Source organism: Danio rerio, chromosome 19 (assembly GCF_052040795.2).
Source record: "Danio rerio strain M-AB ecotype USA chromosome 19, GRCz13ab, whole genome shotgun sequence".
In the NCBI taxonomy this organism is placed as follows: domain Eukaryota; kingdom Metazoa; phylum Chordata; class Actinopteri; order Cypriniformes; family Danionidae; genus Danio; species Danio rerio.
The window spans coordinates 7,022,784-7,032,935 of NC_141039.2; the positions used below are offsets into that span (position 1 = coordinate 7,022,784).

The 10,152-nt window shown below is 36.2% G+C and overlaps 1 long non-coding RNA gene across 1 annotated transcript; it reads right to left on the bottom strand.

The window, feature by feature from the left end:
- Positions 1 to 2,184: 2,184 nt before the first annotated feature.
- LOC103909195 (uncharacterized) lies at positions 2,185 to 9,974 on the bottom strand. Its single transcript, XR_015516431.1, has 2 exons — positions 9,856 to 9,974; positions 2,185 to 4,714 (listed from the first exon to the last, which is right to left on the bottom strand). It is a non-coding gene; the product is annotated as an uncharacterized LOC103909195 (long non-coding RNA).
- Positions 9,975 to 10,152: the final 178 nt, after the last annotated feature.

Consider the following 10,152-nt stretch of genomic DNA (forward strand, 5'->3'; position numbering starts at 1 on the left):
TAACCAATATAACCAATAAATATAATATTTGTTTTCTTTAAACATTGTTAAATTATCTAACTTTTCCATAAGTAAAAATGATTGTTAGCTTTTTTGATGCAAATAAAAAATTTGATTGTTAAAAATTAAATCAAATAAATAATAATAGATTTTATCATTTAAAGGAACAGTTCCCCTAAAACTGAAAATGGTCTTCCTTCATTCTAGCTTCACTTGATCCAAACCAGTTTGAGCTTCTTTCTTCTGTTGAACACAAAAGAAGAAATTCTGAAGAAAGCTGGAAACCTGCAACTATTGACTTCCATAGCATTTGTTTTTCCGACTATTAATGTCAGAGGTTACAGGTGTCCAACATTCTTCTAAATATCTTCTTTTGTGTTTAACAAAAATTTTTTTTATAAAGATTCGGAACCACTTGAGAGTGAGTAAATAAACCCAAACTAAAAAAATAAAAAATTAAATTAAATAAACTGAAAAAATAAAAATAAACTGAATTTAAATTGTGGTCTCACAAATTTGGCACCACAAATTATTATTTAAACAGATTAAAATTTGAATTCATATGCCAGACATTAAAATTCACTTACAGCACACTCACTTGTATATATGGTTTACGAGGACTTCTATAGTTGTAATGTATTTTATATTGCAAAAAACCCTTTTTAGATGGCCTTACCCTAGCCCTAACCCCAACCCACAAGAGAAACAGGGCACATTTTAAAAGTAAATACCCCATTAAATATGATTGTTGAGCAATTTGTTTGACATGTCTTCATAAACCACCTTAATACAGTACAACTAGGCCATACCCATATAATTACTATTCGTTTTTATTATTTGCCCTCATAAATCACATAAACAAGTCCACACACGCCAGCATAATATATATTGCCGCTTGATCAAACTGCAAATTAAAATAAGCTTTTTTGGGGACATTCATTCATTCATTTTCCTTTTTAGTCTCTATTCAGAGGTTGCCACAGCGGAATGAACCACCAAATATTCCAGCATTTGTTTTACAGTCCCGCAACAGAGTATTAGGAAACATCCATAGACACTCATTCACACAAACACACACACATTCATACACTACGGCCAATTTAGTTTATTCAACTCACCTACAGCGCATATCTTTGGACTGTGGGGGAAACCAGAGCACTCAGAGGAAACCCACACCAACATGGGGAGAACATGCAAAGTCCACACAGAAATGCCAACTAGCCCAGCCGGGACTTAAACCAGCGACCTCCTTGTTGTGAGGCTACCCTGTTCCCTGAACCCTGCTGTCCCTTTTTTAGGCTTAATAATTTTAAGTTCAATCCACTTAAATTTGTTATCTCCATTGATTTTTTTTATTGGGACAATATGAATGAATTGTGCGGGAGCCCTGAATTTTTACAGTGTACCATAGGTCATACCCTAATGCAGGGGTGGGCAAACTCGGTCCTGGAGGGCCGGTGTCCTGCATAGTTTAGCTGCAACGCTAATCAAACACACCTGAACAAGCTAATCAGTGTCTTCAAGATCACTAGAAACCTATAAGCAGGTGTGTTTGATTAGAGTAGGAGCTAAACTGTGTAGGACACCGGCCCTCCAGGACAGAGTTTGCCCATCACTGCCCTAATGTCATTACACAAATCTGTTTCCTCATAAACCACTTAAAACAATCACACACACACACACACATCATCATCATCATCATCATCATCATCGCCTCTAAAAGTCAGTTTCGTCACTTTATTAAACGAGTTCAATTCATTCTGACAAGCTCTCTCCATTTATCTCTCTCTTTGTTTCGGGACAGGATTCCCCAGGGCCAAAACATTGAGGCGGAAAGTTCCAACAATTAACCAAAAAAAAAAAAAAAAGGTAATAAGCTAACATTTGCATGGCAGGTTTAAGGCAGAGACTAAAGGGAAGGCAGGATTACAAGTGCAATGAAGAGGAAGAGACTTTGCAGGCTGCTCTCCATTCATTGAACAAGCCTTAAAGGGAAGGAAAATAAACTTTAAAAGCCAACTGCACATATAGATAGATCTATAATAAAATAAATAACTCACATTTTTCAAAGAGCACACATACATGATGCTGTGGGCTTGATTCACAGATGTCCGATTAAAGAGTAAACACATTTCCCGTGTCTTTGAGGCTTCACGCCAGATTGGCAAGAAGCGCCACAAAGAGTTGCAGTGTTTCAAGCAGCCGTTTAATTCATGAACACAGACCATATGAGCATGGCTTCTAGTGCACGTTTACAAAAAATGTGCTCCAATTGCCAAGCGGAGAACAAAGATCAACATGACCCTATTGGACATGAACCTTGAGGTTTGCTTTCAAAAATCAACTTTAGAGCTTATGAACTGACATACAGTACGCAATATGTAGATGCACTAACCGGCCACTTTAATAGGTACAACTTACTAATACCCACGTCTGCCTTCAGAACTGCCTTAATCCTTCGTGGCAGAGATTCAACAAGGTACTGGGAATATTCCTCAGAGATCTTGGTCCATATTGGCATGATAGCATCACGCAGTTGCTGCAGATTTGTCGGCTGCACATCCATGGTGCGAATCCCCATTCCTCTAAATCTCAAAGGTGCTCTATTGGATTGAGTTCTGGTGATTGTGGAGGCCATTTGAGTACAGTGAACTCATTGACATGAAACCAGTCTGAGACAATTCTCACTGACATGGCGTATTTTCCTGCTTGAAATAGCCATCAGAAGATGGATACACTGTGTTCATAAAGGGATGGACATCAATACTCAGGTAAGCTGTGGCGTTGACACAATGCTCAATTGGTACTTATGGGCCTAAAGTGTGCCAAGAAAATATCCCGTCACCATTACACTACCGCCACCAGCCTGACACATTCATACAAGGTAGAAGGAATTCATGCTTTCATGTTGTTGACGTCAAATTCTGACCCAACCATCCGAATGTTGCAGCAGAATTTGAGACTCATCAGACCAGGTAACGTCTATCCAATCTTCTATTGTCCAATTTTGGTGAGCCTGTGCGAATTGTAGCCTTAGTTTCCAGTTCTTAGCTGATAGGAGTGATACCCAGTGTGATCTCCTGCTGCTGTAGCCCATCCGCTTCCGCAGCAGATCGCCTTGACCATGCCTAAATGCATTAAGTTGCTGCCATGTGATTGGCTGATTAGAAATTAGCGGTAACAAGCAGGTGTACCTAATAAAGTGGCCGGCAAGTGTATATTTAGCAGTATTTCACAAAAAAAACTGAAACTTTCAACCTCAACATTACAGTGCAAAGCAATAAATACTGTTTAGGACAAACAAAACAGACATTAACGGTTATTTGGAAACTTATAAAAGACAGCCCAAGAGAGATGAAGGGAGAGAAAGACATAGACGGAAGAGAAACAGAAGTGGCACAGTATTTACATCTTACACAGGGCTTAAAAGCCAAACTATATTTACATATAGAAGAGTGTATGAATGTACACCCACCGAACAAGATAAACAGAAGAACAGCAGGAACAAGGAAAGATGGAAGTAGGGCTCCTGAGGGCCTCAGAATAGAGTTTATTACTAACAGACATGTTCTCAAGTAAAGAAATCGATATGATTGACCATCTGACGTTAAGAACTCATGTGCTGATTCACAAACTAGTATTGTTCTACCACAAAGGCCTTCAAATGGTAGGAATAGCTTAATGTACTATAAAAATGATTGCTAAAACAGAAAAAACACTGAATTATGATGCGTGGTGGAGTCTTCAGACCGTCGTTTGAAAATGACTTTGAACGGAAGAAGACTTTGTAATCTCACAAGCATAAATTAAGCCTAGACCTGGAGCATCATTAAGGGCTAATGATAATTAAACGTCCAGGAATATAAAGTCACTTCAGTTCGGTACAATAAAATGAATATGCTATTGGCTTGCATACATCGTTCCTTCCCTTCTTTGTGGTCAACAATAATGTCGAACGTTTCCCCAAACTGCTCTGTGGAATTATTACATGTATGCCTTCTCAAAAGTTCGTCTGAATGACTGGTTGAATTAAAATAATAAATATATTCACCAGAAAAAAAAGATATTATTCTCCTGTTTTAAAAAATACAATAAAATAACTGTAAAAAACCACCACGTTTAAGTCTCGCCTCTTTGACACTTACAACAAGATAAATCATCTACAATGACAGCTTGTTCCCCTTCAAAACATATTTGACCTCGCATAATAACGAAAAAGACGAGCGTTCAAGGGGAAACATCCACCGTAAATGACGATTTCAATAAATTAAGATTTTAAAATAATAATAAAATTAGAGGACCCGCCCCTAGCCACTGATAACCAATCATATCTGAGCGCCAAAACACACAATATGGATGCACGTGAGCTTTTCTACGCAGCCGCTTGGAGCTCTCCCCAGACTGACTACCTCTATTATCTGAAGCACATATTAGCGGTATTACTCTGTTTGCGGTTGCGTGTACATGGCAGTGTGTGTGTACAGTATGTTTGACCAACAGTCAGCAAACACAGGGCTGTGTGCAGTGACTCCTGAATCGGTCTGTAAATGTGTGGAGCAAGAAGCCGTGGATGAGGTATTGAGAGTGTGAGACTGTGAGTGTGTTTGTGTGTGTTGTGGTGGCTCAGATGCTGTGGTGTGTTTTGTGGGTTTTTATGAGTCTCAGGTGCTGTTGGTCAGGGTAGATCCGGGCTGTACGGAGCCTTCAGAGCCATCTGGATGAGAAGAGAAAGAGGACAAAACACACAGAGAACCATTAAATATGGCATTTGTCCGTGTGATTGGCAAAACAGAAATCTTGCATGTATTAAATGCGTAAAATGACAAATACACCATCATTTAAAAGTTGAAACAAATGGTTACTTGTGCTGAACTGATCAAAAGTGTCAGTAGAGACATTAGCTGTTTCCATTTAAAATGCTAATGAAATTTAGGCGCAAAACTGGATTATTGCATAAAAGACGTGCGACTAAATCAGCGTTTCCATCAAAGAGAATAAAATCGTCACTTCCTGATTATTTTGCTCCAAGTATCAACAGTAAAAATGGAATTTGCAGCAGTAGGAGAAGCTGCGTTAATCTTTTCTTTATTTAATAAACGACTTGCGCCTCAGAAGACAATGCTGATACGCAATCAATGCGTGGTAGTGTTTAAAGGCGCGAGACGTGGAGCAGACGCTCTGGACAGTTCTGGAGGTCATTAATAATCTAATAATACTGATACTAAAACGGTTAAGGCGTTTCAGAATGACCAAAATAACATTTACGATGTTTTACAATGTGCACATGATCTCTTTTGGACCGTTTCCACTAAATGGTACGGTATGGTACAGTACGGTTTTATTGCCGTTTCCACCATCAAAATAGTACCAAAAAGCGAACCGTATGGTACTACTTTTTGGGTACCTTTCTAAAGGGTACCTAGCTCAACAAAAGGGTACCAAAAGGCGGAGCAAGATACTCAACTTGAATGCTATTGGTTTACAGAGATTCGTCACTCGGTCATGCACAAGCGAGAAAAATTTAAACAAATGAAGCGCCATTTTTAAATACACAGCTAAGACATTACACCGTAATAATATATACATAAAACAAGAAGCCAAGGTTGACCCGAGCTTAAACAAACCTTGTCGTCGTCGTTAACAGCCACAAAGCCAAGAAGAAGTTGTTTACAAGGCCAAAGCGGTTTCGCTCTATATTTGAAATAACAAACTTCTTGAGCTGGTCATAATAACGTGCGCGTGATTATTGAAGTGCTTCTGACACTCGACTCTTTCAGAAACGGACAAGCACGAGAGGGATTATCGAAGACTGTAAGGGTCTGTAAGTGTTCATTTATGTTGTATTTATTTATTTATTTATTTGATATAATCGCAGACGTTACAGTAGGTTATTTTGCACATCATTGATCTGCAGTTAAAATCAAATCTTGTTTATAGAAAGGTTAGTAATGAACTATTGGTATCCTTTAGGCAGTGGAAACGCAAGCCTTATACAGGTGACCCATATCGTACCGTACTGTACCACTCAGTGACATCGCGCCATTATAACATGACTTTTTTTAATGCGCATACTAGAAATTGTTAGGTAAAAGTGTTTCCATTGTAGTTTATGCACATTTTATCTTCTTGAATATAAAGTTTATCCTACTCAATTATGCGCGTCAGCTTTTTATGCGCATTTTCAAAATGTATGCAATATTGGTGTTTACATCATTTTTTTAATATGTTGTTAGAAACATAGCTACTGATAATGTTACAGAAGATTTCTATTTTAAATTAATGAAATGTTGTATGTATCCTGAGGGGAAAATAAAATTAAGCAGCACAACATTGTTTTCAACATTGATTACAATAAAAGAAGGACATAAAATCAATAACCTAAACAGTCAAGTAGTGCATTAATTCAAAGAAATGTTCTCTGATATCCACATAGTAGGTTTGTGGGTTAGGCAAGTAAAAAAATTCTGCAGAAATGGTATCATATGCTTATTATAAATAACCATAGAAATTACCCTTAGAATCAGAAGCTCAGGGTTGCTCATATTTAGGATGGGAAATTTCACAATATACATTGTTAAACAAACAAAAGATACATTTAAACAGACCTTCTACCTCTTCGGAGTGGTGCTGAATAAATGTACAATCCATATATCCTGCATTTTGCATACTGACGTGCATGTAAACAGATGGCTGAGTGAGAAGTACAAACTGGATTGTCCATGTTGCTAAGCAATTAATAGAAAACAATGCAAAAACTTGTGATGCTCGCTGGGTTTTAGTTGCTCTGCCTTAACCGTTTTCAAAATAAGAGTTCCACATACATAGTAAGCATAATAAAATTTTAGATAAAATTAAAAATATGGGAAAAATGGCGATCATTGCTGTAAACTTACTAGAAAATGTTAAGGCCAATCAAACTTAATCTGGATTGTGCATATTAGTGAACCCATGTGCAATGATACAGTCAGGGTTGTTCCGATAGGTTATATGCACAGCTTGTGTTATTTCCGCTACCGATAAACTTGTGAACGGTTAATGTGACTTTATTTACTTTTATACAGTTCTTTTTATAGCCTCAATGTTGTAATGTATTAGCAATTTACTCAGCTATATAGATATAAGCATTCAATTACTTGTTAAAGCGTAAAACAAGACATGCACTTGACATCAAGATCAGTAGGGAGAGCAGAAATTCGCTTTGAAAATACTGCCACAAAACAAATTTTTGTTTTTAATGATATGGGGAGAAAAATTAAATTTAATTCAGTGTTTCTTGCACATTTTGAGACCCACTTTAAAATCAAATATCAATCAGAAAGTGAAGATCGTTGATTTTTTTTATAAAAAACAGATGACACAGTTCACCGGAAGGGTTTTAACCAGGTTACAAAAACTTAAATGTCCGTCTGCCTTTACCCTATTGTCTTTTTTTCTACTGGGACTTCACACTCACAGTATTTATATGAGAATGAGGAAACAATGGTGTTTGAAGCTCCATGTAATAGAATAACTATTTAGCTATGCTGATGTGAATCCAGATTCTGATGATATGGCATTCTTAAAGTAAAAATTTTAAACTACAGAAAAACATTACTCTAATAAAAGGTATTAAGTGGCTCTAATCAAGTCAGACATTACATGAGGTAGGGTCACACAATATATCGCCAGCCATATCGATATCGGCAGAGAAATGCTACTTTTATTGTTATCGTTATTGGTCTGATATGAAAAATAGGTCGATATCTATAAGCCGACGAATTATGTAATTATACAGAACTTCTTGTCTTGTAAGCACGAGAGAATCTTAAAGGAGTGCAGTAAAAAAAAATGTCTAATGACAAACAATTGTACATTACTGTAACTCTTTTTATTCGAGAACATTTCAGCTGGTTTTAGTTCTTAGTTCTTTCATTTTCGTTTTCATTTTATTTAAAATATATTTATTTAACTTGTTGATTAAATCCACTTTTGTCCTTTTACCCTTTTATTTTTATGCAACAGTCAAGTCGCATGTTAATTTGCTATGCGTAGAAAAGAAAATAATCTATTTTTGGCATGCTGATTTATGTGAAATGATCTGAGATGGGAGGTAATGAAATACAAATACTTTGTTACTGTACTTAAGTAGATTTTTACAGTATCGGTACTTTACTCCACTACTTATTTTTCTGACAACTTTTTACTTTTACTTCTTACATTTTTACACAAATATCTGTACTTTCTACTTCTTACATTTTTTAAACCACGGTTGTTATTTTCATTTTCATGTGTTTGGTAGCGTGATCTATATTATTTCTGGTCATTGCGTAATGTGAACACAGTTTTGATGCAGTCAGTCTATTTCTCCTCATTGTGCGCCTGCATGCTGCACTGCATGGTCTTTTCAAGGCTATCGCGCACTGTACGTGGGCTAGTTCATGAAGATTACTATGAGAAAGGCTAAGATGACTACGCAGATGTGACAGAGGGGCGAATCTAACATCACCAATGCTGCCCTGTTTACACAGGAATAAGACACCTTTTGCTTGTTCGGATCACAGGTAGACAAGAGATACACATTCCAGTTCAAAAGCATGCCATTTTTGATTAAGCCTTTCGTCCACTTCTGACTGCACAGGCTTCTCTGGTCTTTCAATCTAATATCATGAAAATTTGTGTTTTTTGTAAAGATTGTACATTTAGTACTAAAACAATCAAAGCTTTATTTAAAAAAAATGATGCATTGGTTTATTTCCTTTATTTCTGATAAGTTTATTTTCCTAATACAGAATTTATGCTGTTTTTCAGTTTTTATAGATTTTTTTATCTGCCTATGGATTTTACATAGGGCTATACTGTTGTCCTCAATTAATATTTTTATAACAAATATTTTTCAACAACACATGCAAGTATACTGGGCAATTTATGAATAAATATATAATTATTCCAGCATATGTTTTACACTGCGAATACCTTTCTATCTGCAACCCAGTACTAGGAAACACCCATACACATTCACACACGCACTTATACTCTGCCAGTTTAGTTGAAATATTAATCACCTAAACCGCATTTCTTTGGGCCTGTGGTTTAAACAGGTACTTTTTACTTTTGTATATTTTTCGGGTAATACTTCTTTACTTTTACTTAAGTACAAAAGTGTAGTCAGTACTTCAACTTTTACCAGAGTCTTTTTAAGCATGAGTATCTGTACTTCTACTCAAGTAAAGGATGTGTGTACTTTTGCCATCTCTGGAAATAATGAATATAGGTTTATATAATCACAATTTTGATATTATTGCTTTTTTGTTTGCTTTGAGTGTGCTATTTTAAGTTTTTTAAATAAAATAAGTTGCTCGCCGTACAAAAATAGAACATTTAAAAATATTTATCGGTTAATACATTGGTTATCGGCCACTAAATGTAAAGATTATCGGTTATCGGTCCAAAAATTCATATCGGTGCATTTCTTACATAAGGAATTATCAAAAGCAAGGAAAGTTACTAGTCCATGAAAGACAATAAAAAAGCATTTTGCTCAATAGAATAAATGCATAGTAACACTTTACTATTGGTTCACATTAATGCATTAAATAACATTATATAGTATTCATTAATCTTTGTTAACGTTAGCTAAAAGTATGGATGTTTATTGTTCATGTTAGTTGAACATTAAAAAAAATAATAGATGCTTCTTATTTATATTCGTATGTCTGCTCATGACAGCTAATGAGGTAAAACGTTAACTAACCGTAAAGTGTTACTAAATGCATTGGTGAATCGTGCACACTAACACGACAAGAGGAGTTTATTAACATTAAGTGAATGAGGTCACTTATGATTTAATGTTGTCAGTGAGAAGGATAACAGCTTTACCGTTGGATGATGCTACGGTTTGTGCGCGGGCATGCGGTGGAATGAGAGTGGAATTGAGCTGCGGCTGAATCATCAGCTCTGAAATAAAGAGAAACACACTCTGTTGACAGATCTCCAAGTGGAACAAACAACGGAGCAGAAATATCAAATGCTCAGATTCACACGCTATCCCTGGGCTACCCTGTTCCCTGAACCCTGCTGTCCCTTTTTTGGGCTTAATAATTTTAAGTTCAATCCACTTAAATTTGTTATCTCCATTGATTTTTTTTTATTGGGACAATATAAATGAATTGTGCG